The sequence below is a fragment of the Pinus tabuliformis genome, chromosome 5_1 (genome assembly GCF_031772625.1).
Source record: "Pinus tabuliformis cultivar Carrire ecotype Pingquan chromosome 5_1, CPIR1, whole genome shotgun sequence".
Lineage (NCBI taxonomy): Eukaryota > Viridiplantae > Streptophyta > Pinopsida > Pinales > Pinaceae > Pinus > Pinus tabuliformis.
The window spans coordinates 660,979,106-660,991,633 of NC_142305.1; the positions used below are offsets into that span (position 1 = coordinate 660,979,106).

Below are 12,528 nucleotides of genomic sequence, written 5' to 3' on the forward strand. Positions count from 1 at the left end.
TTGATTTGTCATGGGTATGACTTCTTCATGATGCTTCCTTTTGCTTTGATGAAATTCCTTCTTAAGTTTGGCAAGCTCTTCATCCCTTTCTTGTACTTGAAGCTTGATAAGGTCAACTTTCTTCGTTGTTTGATCTTGGTTACCAACTGGAGCTATCTTCTTATGTGCCTCATTTTCCTTTTTCAAATTGTTAATCTCTTCCATGGCAGTCATAAGTTGAGCGAGGAGTTCTTCTACAAAGTCCTTTTCATTCTTTTCATTTTCTAGGTCTGCTTCAGCCTTGATGTCATCATTCTCATTTTCAGCTTCTATGATGGGTTCAGGATCTCCTTTTTGATTGATGGTCATGGTCAGTGCTCCTTTTGAGTGAAGGTCATGAAGTTTGTCCCATATATCCTTTGCTGATGAATATTTTCTTAGATTCTTCTTTACAGAATCAGGTAGCCCATTCAAGATTGTCTTTTCTTATTTTGCATTGTACTTCTTGGATTCTCTATCCATCCTGCCATCATCAATCACTGATTCCCAAATTTCAATCCTTTGAGACTGTAAGAACATCCTCATTCTTGCTTCCCATATATTAAAGTTCCCATTGAACCTTGGAGCCTCATCAAATTGATTGTCTTCTATTTTAGTAGTAGAGGGAGACACATCCTTAGGAGGATTGGAGACTTTCTTCCTTGACCTTGACATTTTTGCACTCTTAACTGTCCTTCAAAATACTTGACTGTGTATTTAAAATAACTCACTGTCTTCAACAGTAACACAAAAACTAGCTTGAGAAATACCTTGGATTTTTTGATTGAGTCTTCACTCTGCTGGAGAAGCTGCTGCAGTAAGAAACCTTCCTTCAGCTTCCTTGACACCTTCAAAGAGCCTGGACAAGCTCTGATACCATGTTGGGATTTTCTGGAAATTCCAAAACAAAAGATGACTTGAACAGAACAGAGAAAATGCTCTGTTTTACCATAGGGTCTTAGCATAGGGAAGCAAAAAAAAAAATATTTTGCTGAGGACAGAGTTTCAGCAACACAAAAAAAAACTTCTATTCATTAACAGGAAACCAACTGTTACATAAATCATCTTCCTCACACAAAGGGATTACACAAAAGACTGCTTCAGATGCAGTTCCAAAACAAAAGGATTACTCTGTCCCTACTTTAAAATTAACACTGCTGAAACACTGTTGTGTCTGCACTGCTGTGCATTACAAAATAATACTCTGTCTCCTCTGAAAATTACACTGTCTGTGTAAAACAATTTCTTCATTCACTCTTCTACGCTGCTGCGTATTCTTTGCATTACATCCACACTGCTGTGTGTATTACATTCAACCTGATGGTAAAATTCTCCTTACATTTCACTCACGCTGCTGTGTGGTCCCACTCGTTTCTCCAATGATCAACTACACCAATACTGCACTTACATTCGCACTGCTGTGCGTGAAAACATTTCTTACATGGGTGTTGCTGTGTGCTTCCCCTTACATTTCAATAATAAAACATTGCATACGCGTTGCTGCATATTCCCCAAAGAAAAACATTCACACTGCTGTGTGAAAATTCTTCACTTGTGCACTGATGCGTGCTTCCCTTTTCGTTTCAACAAACAACAACTCTCGCACTGTTGTGCCTCACTTGCATTTCATATGCAAACAACAAAAACTACATTCATATGCGCTGCTGCGCTTCTACCCTCTCTCACAACAGACAACAAACATTGAAACCCTCTGCTTATGCACTGCTGTGCATTTCAAAAACAAAAGACTCTGGTTTTTTTTGTTCGCACTGTTGTGCATTTCATTACATATTCAACCACAAAAACTTCATGCTGCTGCGCCACACATTACATTGCAGTTCATTCTCTCAACAAAAACACTCACGCGGTGTTGCGCTACATTCCATTTTTTTCAGTTCATAGTTTTGTGCACTTTTTTTATTTCATACAAAAAAACAACTATAAACTTTGTTTTACTTTTACCCTAAAACGAAAAACTCCTGTGCATTAAAACTTCACCTACATTTACTGACCAGCGTAAATTACATTAATTGCTTACTGATAAAATCGGCGATCAAAATTAAGCTTTTACTTCACGCAATGTCAGCTCCATGTGCAGGCCTATACGCAGCTTTAGTTTCAATCAACGGTGGACAACACTGACCTCAATCGAATGTATATCGCTCAGTCAAACCAAACGAGATTTATGCTCTGGGAAAAAAGCGGTTTTGCAAATTTGCTGTGGACACACGTCAGGCAGTGAATGTGATCAGACCCGTTTCAGAAAATACCACCATTGCGAGAAAGGTGGTGCGATGGAGAACAGGCGGTTTTGCTGGAAACAGTACGCTACTGCTATTCAACTGTCGCTGCAGTTGAAATTACAATTTCAGCATGATCGATATTACACAGTGTGCAAGCTCCCGCTTAAGTGCGTTTTTTGAGGCCTGTCATGCAAATCAGCAAAGAAGCTTGACGGGGAGGCAGAGAAATTATGTTGACGAGATGAGTGATGTTACTAGAGAAGTCCATGATCTCATCCACATGTACGATCATAGTCGAAGCGATCGTAGTTTTCTTAGACGAATGCATTTCAACGTCTCTTTTGGCCCCTTACGCAGCGCCAAATTTTCCAGACGAATCAAAGAACTCACAACAGAAGTTGATTCTCTCCTTCAAAGATGGGACTTTGACACCCCGTTCTTAACATCATGGAGAGAGGCGTTAATCCAGCCCTATATCTCCTTGGCAGGTTCAAAGAGTGTGTGCACCCAGAGGCAGCTCGATGCATGGTTTAGGGAAACTAGGCAAGAGGAGACTCACATGTTTTGTGTATATGGAGTACCTGACATTGGAAAGACGGCATTGCTAAAATAGGTCTACAATTTCTGGAAGCCTTTCCAATGTTGGATTGAAGATATGGTTTTGCTTACAGCCTCTCGAACCTATCAAATTTCAGACTTACACAGTCAGATCACTGAAACAATCAATTAGCAAATTTCTTTTGATATTTAGATGACATGTGGACTCCACTAGATCTGCCGAAAGAGTTAGGTGTCGGGGAAGGTTGTCGTCGTAGCATAGTTTTATTCTCTACACGCAACAGAGATCTGGCATTAATTGAGGCGTACAGGACACTGGAATTGGATCCCTTGTCTATTGAAGAAGGTCGGGAACTGTTTGAGAGAGTAGCTTTCAAAGTTAGCCATGTTCCCGAGGATTTAAAGGAGTGTGCCCAAAATATTGCAGACAAGTGCGAAGGTTTTCCCTTAGCCATAACTGTATTGGCTAAATCAATGATCTAGAAAACAACTGTAGATGAGTGGAATAATTATGTATGTGTGATAAAAAGTGAGGATCCTTTTTTCTGAGATATTCATCCCCATGTTCATAAATATCTGTATCTGCCACTAAAATGGAGCTATGACGATTTTTCCAATTCAAGCTTGCAAAGTTGTTTTCTCCATTGTGCCATGTTTTCAGAAGATGAAGAAATTGATGTGGATATCTTGATGAGAATGTTTATTGCTGAAGGCCTTGTCTAGAGCGATAGGCTACCTATTCAATGGACATGGTTGCTGTGCGCAGCTACTCAATGCATCTTATAGATTGTGGTTTGTTTGTTGATAAGAAGCTCATTGGCAATGTTACAAAACCAAAGAATGTGTGGAAACCGAAGCACATAATAGTGCCACATGTTATTTGCGATAATAGTGCCACATGTTATTTTATTTAGGGTAGGCCAACAGGTTAAAGAATTTACAGATGCACAAATTCGGGATTGCAAGAGAATATTTCTACGCGGGAATAAAATTGAAGGTCTACCAAATGATTTCGCAGGCTCAAAAGTTGTAAGTTTAAACTTGTCCAAAAATCCATTATCTGGTCATGTTCCACAAAGCTTTTTCCACGGCCTCACATATCTGCAGGTTCTTGATCTCTTCAACACAGGTATGGTGTAAGTGCCAACATCTCTTAGTCAACTCACATGTCTGGAGTTTCTCTCACATTTGTGATTTCCCTCAAGCCATATTCAATCTTCCACAGCTTCGATTTTAGATCTTTCCTTCTGCCATATAATATCCCTGCCTCCCCCCATATGCAATCTTTCAAGGCTTCAATATCTTAACCTACAAGGCTTAGAAAACCTTGTGATTCCACTGTAGATATCTCAGATCACTTCACTGAAAAGGCTACAGTTGCATTCAGAAAGTTCAGAGCCTTTAAAGGACATAACACGTCTAACAGAGCTCGCTCTAACTATAATGCCAAGGACGAAAGAGAATGAAATAGGTATGGATTTAGGAACCTTGTTGGAAATTAGGCACTTATCCTTGAAGTATAATTCACATCTTCCACAACCGCTGAGCATGCATCTTCCACGTAGTATGCAAAATATGCAGAAACTACAAACACTCAGGTTGATCAGCTACAAGGGAGTATACTTACCAGACTGGACTTGTGAGTTTCAACGACTACAGAGGATAGAATTGTTTGGGTGTGATCAAATGATAGAACTTCCTTCATTGGATACATTGCCAAAGTTAAATTTTGTCAAACTAAAAGCATGGAGACAGGTGAGGGACCTCACAGAAAGGCCAAATGGATTTCCAATGCTAGAGAGGGTGGGATTGGTATCCATGTCCTACTTACAACGTATGGTGGTGTCATTCACTACCCTTCATGTCCTGAAGATTAAGGATTGCCCAATGTTGAGGAGGTTAGGTATGGACATGCAGAGCTTAGGCAATTTGACGATATTAATGGGGGCAACGTGATTGGTGGGAACAAACAATTTGGGACCATTATGGAATGACAAGAGCACGCCTGGAACACATCTTTAGAGTTTTGTGAACCTGTAATATTGTGATGTTTTATTTGTATTTACATCTTTTTTTGAACTGTTAATATTATTATTATGCTTTATTTGTATTTACACCTCTATCACCCAAGAATATTATGGTGATGTTTTATTTGTATTTAGAGTTTTGTGAACTCGTAATATTATTGTAATGTTTTATTTGTATTTATAACTCTGTGAATGGACATTATTATTGTGATGTTTGAAGTGGTAATATTATTGTGATGTTTTATTTGTATTTAAAGCTTTCTAAACTAGTAATATTCTTGAGATGATTTATTTGTATCTAAAGGTAAGTTCTAAATTGATAATATTCTTGTGATGCTTTATTAATGGACTATGCAAATTTTGGCTTGAGTGGGTGAAAAATTCTTGGCTTGTGTCATTTTGGGGATGCCGAATAATGCATACAGTGAGAATCAAACCTAGGTTAGTTGGGGTAGACTCGCATCAAGTTTATGTTAGACCACAACCCAACCTACATAAATTGAAGCACACTTACTAGAAGTCATGCCCGTTGTTACTAAAATTGATGTTGCATGGAGATGGAAGCTAAACTTATATGGGAAGTGGTGGACATATCCAGTTTAGCTAGAATTTTATTTAGAGATTATAGATCCAAATCAACTCATGTCTTTGTTTGTTCTGAGCTTTTAGTTGAGGGAATTTTCTAGGCAACCTCCTCCTGCCATAACATCGAAATGCACTTGTTAGTTAGGCTTCATCTGTTTTTTTGATTGCTTCCATATTATACTATCATTCTACTTGTATAATGTATGAATTGCATTAAAGAATAACCTCCCTTACAATGAACAAGGATTTTTTGGGGCTCCATTTTAGACATTAATAGAATTTATATGCTCTTGATTTTGTAGGTCAAACATGTTGCCGTTTCACTACCAGAGAGGTTTGGTGAGCTTGAGTGCGTTGTAAGATACTCTGAATTTTTCATTATGAATGTCAAATTAGAATAGTTATTTGGACATTGTCTTTTTACATTTGAAGTTTCTATAATCTCTCACAGAAAAACTAAGTTTGGAAAGCATTTATTGTTTTTCTCTGAAATCTGGGAAAATTGCTTTCTATTTTTCAAATATAGATTAAAAGCTTTCTTACTTGTTTTCTTGTATGGCCATTAGTAGAAACCCTCCTATCTTGACATCAACTCTTGTAAGTACCCCTTTAATTACAAATGCTAGGCCTTGAAACTTTCCCTGGTGTTAAGAAGATTACCATTAAGCCTCAGAGTAATAGGTGGGTGTTTCATGACACCAATAATGGCAACATTGTTCTTGTAGAGGAACGTCTGATGAACTTGGGTTGTGCAATTGGCCACCCAAGCTTTGTCATGTATTGCTCTTTTAAAAACCATGTAAATATTTCTAATGCCCTGCAACCATTTCTTGTACATACTAGATTTCTTAGGCATACCAATCCCTTGATTATATTGTTGCATATGATCCATTGCTATTTTCCAGAAATCCCCATTCCCTGTACCTAGCCCCGTTACATTAAAACTCATGCAACATATGGTGGAGTGGGTCATGCATGTCATAGTAGTGTCCAATTTCACCAATTAATGTCATAGCCATGCTCTCTGTGCTTTTTCATAAACATTCTACTGTTTTTTAATAGATGTTTTTAGGTGGGCGTGGTGGGGATGTTGAGATCTCGTCTAGAGTTTTTGAAATGGGATCTTGCTTATATGTTGTGATTTGGATTTGGATTCTTGCCTCATTTCTTTGTCACTTGTTGTTTTTTAATAGATGTTTTCAGGTAGATGCATGATTTTTGAGATCTGGTTAGGGTGCTTTGAAGTAGGATCTTGTCTAGGTGTTGTGGTTTGGATTTGAAATTTGTTCTCATTTCTTTTGAACTCACACTTTTCTAGTGGGTTTGTTGCTATTTAGATCTTGTCAGGGTGTTTGAAGCGTGGAATCTTGATTAGCAATTGTGTTTTTGGTTCTAGCAATGAGTTTTATGGTTGTTTTAAAGTAGTTAAGATCTCATCATCAAAATGTTATATAGATTTATAGTATAATATGGTAAATTTCAGACCGCTATTTATCAGTTTTGGCAGTATTATCTTATATTTGTTTAGAGCATTAGTAAGTATCTTAATCTTAATGCTAATCTTAATCATGCGATACTAGCTTCCTGATGTTCAATTTGATATGGCCTTGGGGGCATTTTGGTCATTCACGATGTTATGAGTTGCATTGCTCTTGTTATTTGCCTTGATTCCTCGGTGTCATTGAGATCACATAATGATGCTTTTTGTATAGTTAGCTTGTATTGCATTACATTTTAGGATTCATTAGTTTCCACTACATTAAAAAAAATTCCAATTTTTAGGGTGTTGAATCAATGTGAGTTCATCATGGGTGTAGAAGCATTATCATATTCAAAATAAAGGGCCTTTACATATATTCAATTATCTGGCTATGATGGGTTAATATCGAAGTTTTGAATTATTGTGAATTATAGATCCAGGGCTAGATTTCTCAGATCTTATTTTTCTTCAAAAATTTTATAATTGAGATGCAGTTTGTGTTGATTTTGATTCTCTTTCTTCCTTTGCAGTTTGACTACTTGTATGGATGTAGGAACTTTCTCCGAGATGGTCTTATGAGAGCCACAAATGTCATGATTGCTGGTAAGGTTGTTGTTGTTTGTGGGTTTGGAGATGTTGGCAAGGGTTGTGCTATAGCCTTGAAATTCGCTGGAGATAGGGTCATTATTACATAGATTGATCCTATCTGTGCCCTACAATTGCTTATGGAAGGCCTTCCTGTTGTCACCGTTGATGATGCAGTTAGCACCGCTCGTATCTTTTGACAACCACTAGCAACAAGGACACCATCATTGTCAATCAAATGGGGAAAATGAAGAACAATGTCATTGTTTGTAACATCGGTCACTTTGACAACAAGATTGATATGCAAGGCCTTGAAACTTTCCCTGGTGTTAAGAATATTACCATCAAACCTCAGACTGATAGGTGGGTGTTCCTTGACACCAATAGTGGCATCATTGTTCTTGCAGAGGGACGTCTGATGAACTTGGGTTGTGCAACTCGCCACCCAAGTTTTGTCATGTCTTGCTCCTTTAGAAACGAGGTAAATATTTGTAATTCCCTACAACTATTGCTTGTATAGACTAGATTTCTTAGGCATACCAATCCCTTGATTATATTGTCGCGTATGATCCATTGCTACATAGGTGGATGTTCCATAGATGGTGCATAATCTCTACTTTTGCTAGAGGTCATTGCTCAGTTAGAGCTCTGGAACGAGAAGAAATCAGGGAAGTATGAGAAGAAGGTTTATGTGCTGCCTAAGCATCTAGATGAGAAGGTGGTTGCTTTGCACTTGCCCAAGTTGGGTGCCAAGCTAACAAAGCTTTCTCCTGATCAGGCTGAGTATATCAATGTGCCTGTTGAGGGACCTTACAAGCCTGCTCACTACCGATACTAAAAAGATATGACATTTGGGATGGCTTGTTGGACGAGTAGCAAATGTCCTCGCTATTTGAAAATAAAAGAAACTGTAGCCTCCTGACTACATACTGAAGAGATGACATTTGGGTGAGACCTGCTCAGTGAGTATCAAGTAGCAATGCTCCTCGAAATATAAAGATTTGGCCTCTCTTTGTCGGCATCTCCATTTTTTGGGTAGAATTATAATAAAATTTTGCTATTGCTTGTATTCGTGGCTACTGAATTTCTTGCAGCATCACATCAAGCATTTGTTTTTAAGGAAGCATGGGCTTGCAATACCCAAACACTAAAAACCCATGCACCTTTCTTGGGACCTACTTGTATCCTATGTCTTACAGGTATGTTTTTCAATAAATCATTTTACATACTCTTCTTGTTTTTTTGTGCAGTTATAATCCTACTCCTTGTCTTAAAAGTTACCATGATATTGAGCTCATATTAGCCATGGATTTTCTTCTCCATGCATCATATCATACTATTGATTTCACCATCATGTACCTTATGGTTAGAATTTTGTGTATTAAATCAATGGCTATAAATGTAGTTTTCCAGATTGCCATAACTCTTCATGTAATTCTTTAAAGTGTGCTAGCTCAATGGAAGAGTGCATGCCTTACAAGTAGGAGGTTGGTGGTTCGATTCCACTATGCACTAATATGAATTAATCAACGATTTTGTAGTTTGTTTTTAATTACATGTTTTTATATCGGTTATTTCAATGGTGAGATATTTATGGATTCATTGTTTTATATTGTCTTTAGAGAGACAAAAGTGATCTTTAAATAAAAAAATTATTGTCTCTAGAGAGACAATAGCTAGTATTAAAGACATATTGTCTCTAATCCGAGCGCTGTCTCTAGAAAGACAAAAATGAAATTGTCTCAAGAGAGACAATAATGCTTGTGTTATATATTGTCTTTATAGGGACAATTTTTTAAGACAATAATCTTTAAGACAATATCTTTTAAGACAATAATCTTTAAGACAATAATTTTTGAGACACTGAGTTAAAGACAATATTTAAGACCATATACAAGTTTTTTTTTGTCTCTTAAGACAATTTACCCAAAAAAGAGTGTCAAATATTGTCTTAAAACCCCCTTTATACCATAGTGCTAAAGCCTAAATATAACAAAAATGTTTGATGTTTTACAAAATTAACTACGTATCTTGGTATGTATCGATTGTGCTCGCAGATTCATAGGCCAGTCTAAACTTCGTGATTTAAGTACGGCGTGACAAAATTCCATCCGAAACCCTTCTAAAGGATTTGACCAGTGATGATCTTTCACTCGAAAACATTTCTGATAAGTCACAATTATTGTATTATAAAACCCTATAAAAGAATCTTCCCCGTGAGCGAGAATTTTCACGGGTACAGTGTTCCCTCAACGATGGAATTTCCGTAAATGTACAGCGTAGACATCTCCTGGACTAGCTACGATCAAAGAGCAACTCGATCAAAGTAACCCTCCCCATGATTCTATGAAATACACTATCCTCCCGACAAAATTCTGGCATTCACATGACACACGGAAGATTACAAATTCAAGCAGAAAATGGAATCACATGAGTTGAATAACAAATACTCCACAATTTGAATGTGACTATCGAAAGAAAATCTAACGTCCTTGGCATCTTGTATGTGAGACGTCCTTCGGAGAAAACGCTACCAAAATGGGAATTCCATGGATTATGATATGAAATCTGACTGAGCGAATATTATGAGTTTCGCCCGAAGAAGTTGAACAAGCCTATATAGTTTCTTTAGCTAAAGTCCGGCCTGCTATCTTTATGTATCCAGCAACAATCCTTTCATCTCCTCGACTGTAACATCGCCCCACATGGATGGCTGATGACTTGTGTAAAACAACATGGTTAGATCATTAGGTAGTCAAGTGCAATGCATAAATAATTGAAATGTATCATTACCTTAGTTTGATATATATTTAGTGAAAATCCATTGAGGCATCTTATGCTTGATTCCTTAAGCGCAAGAAGACCAAGTCCATACAGAAGTAACCCGGGCTTGTGGTACAGAACGAGTGGATATTCAGCCCCTGCCTTTCTCTAGTCCTCACTGTCACACATATTTGCAGAAGAATATGCCAAATAAACTTCTGCATATGAAATTACTAGAGAGGAATTGGACGCCGAATTTATAGTTCTAGATCAGGAAGGATGATCATAGGAAGCTATATGCCACTTAATGCAAGAAGGATTTCAGGCAGATGCAGTCCCTAATTCCTCAGATTTCTGTAATTTTCTGACACATTTTGGTATTTTGGTCAACTTCAGATCCCATAAGCACTACCTCGACCCACTGCACATGTCACAAGATGCACTTAGAAGCCTTATTTGCTCCATTTTTCACTTTAGATAATTCTATTTTTTGACCGAATGAGCATGATGGTAGTGCTTCCCTTGAAAATTTGGTTATTTCTGGAATAAATTCTAGGTAGTGTGAGTGCAAGGACTTCAAGTTGAGACGGACGGACATTACCTCAGTATGGAGATTATTAATACGTTGTGAAAACTCATCCACCAATATTGAGAGACTGTTCATCTTCTAAATGGAAACCTTACGGTTAGGGTCAGTTACCCTAATGAACAACATCTCAGTCAACATTAAAATATTAAATATTAAACTGTCGAGCATGGAAAATGTATAAAAAAAAATATGATAAAATTATAGAAAAATAAAGGAAAATCTAAAATATCTTACTTCTATGCCGAAACAAAACCCTCAGTGGTTTTTTCTTCAATATTATTTTTTAAAGCAGACAACAATGGATCTAATAACTCTATCCCATCCCCTTCATTTTACCCCTTCTACATTTTTATATTTTTTAAAGCTATCATGTGTCGATCATTACTCAGTCATTTTACTTCTATTTCTATGCCGAAGGAGCACCCTTTCATTGGTTTTTTCTTCAATATTTCTTTTTAATATTTTTTAAAGCTATCATGTGTCGATCATTACTCAGTCATTTTACTTCTATTTCTATGCCGAAGGAGCACCCTTTCATTGGTTTTTTCTTCAATATTTCTTTTTAAAGCAAATAACAATGGAGCTAATAACTCTAGCCCATTGCCTTCATTTTTCCCTTTATAATTTTTTATATTTTTGAAAGCTATGATGTGTTAATCATTACCTAGTGCATGTGTTAATTATTACTCATGGTAGTTTTTAGGAGTTATTTATCGAAAATGTAGGGCCAAAAATATTTCACAAAAATTTGTAGAAATAGTATTTGAATCATGTTTTTGATAATGGAAGTAGATTCAGCACTATCAAAAACTTCTAAGACATCTAAAATTATACAATTTGACAACTTTTACCTAGATTTACAAAACTTCCTGCCAATTTTTTTCAAAATATAACTAAAATTTCTATAACTTTCAGTAAAAAAAATATAATAGTTAAATTAAGACTAAAAATATAGCCAAAATTTCTATAACTTTCCAGACAAGAAACATAATCTTTAAATTGAAATTTAAATTAAGACTAAAAATATAGCCAAAATTTCTATGACTTTCTGGACCAAAAAAACATAATCGTTAGACTTCGGCCATTTTTTTTTTATGTGCAATGTCAAAACCACGGCGTGTGAGTTATGTATCACCATATCTTTTCGACCTATCTTGTGTCAAACATTACACCGAACATTTTAAATGCCCAATGTGAAAACCATGGCGTGTAAATTAGGTGCCACATTGACAAACAGCTTCACAAGTAAAATATCTAATATATGCGTTCTCACCAACGATAACTTTGAAGTCAAATTAATCAATATCAATAAACTGAATTTGTCTCAAGTAATCATTCAAATTTGAAGTTGTAATTAAAACGTGAAATTGTAGTTGCAGTGGCATAAATCAGATTCTATTCGCATAAGCAAATAAAATTGGTAACTAAAAGAAATAAAGAAATTGGTTTGAGAAAAATGTTAATGAATTTTATTCATTTAAAAGAAAGAAAACTATGAAAATATAATTTAATGTAATATATTTTATATAACTAAATTAATATAGTAGTTAATTTGATTGAACATGTATTAAAAAAAATGATCTATTAATATATATTTATTTTAATTATTGATTTAATAATATTTTAGAGAGATTAATCTATTGACTTGCAAACTTTCTTTAGAATGTAAAACTTGAATAA

The 12,528-nt window shown here is 36.1% G+C and overlaps 1 pseudogene; it reads left to right on the forward strand.

Moving 5' to 3' along the window:
* The first annotated feature begins 3,017 nt into the window (after positions 1 to 3,017).
* On the forward strand, positions 3,018 to 8,334 carry LOC149166723 (adenosylhomocysteinase 2 pseudogene; annotated as a pseudogene).
* The last annotated feature ends 4,194 nt before the right edge of the window (positions 8,335 to 12,528 follow it).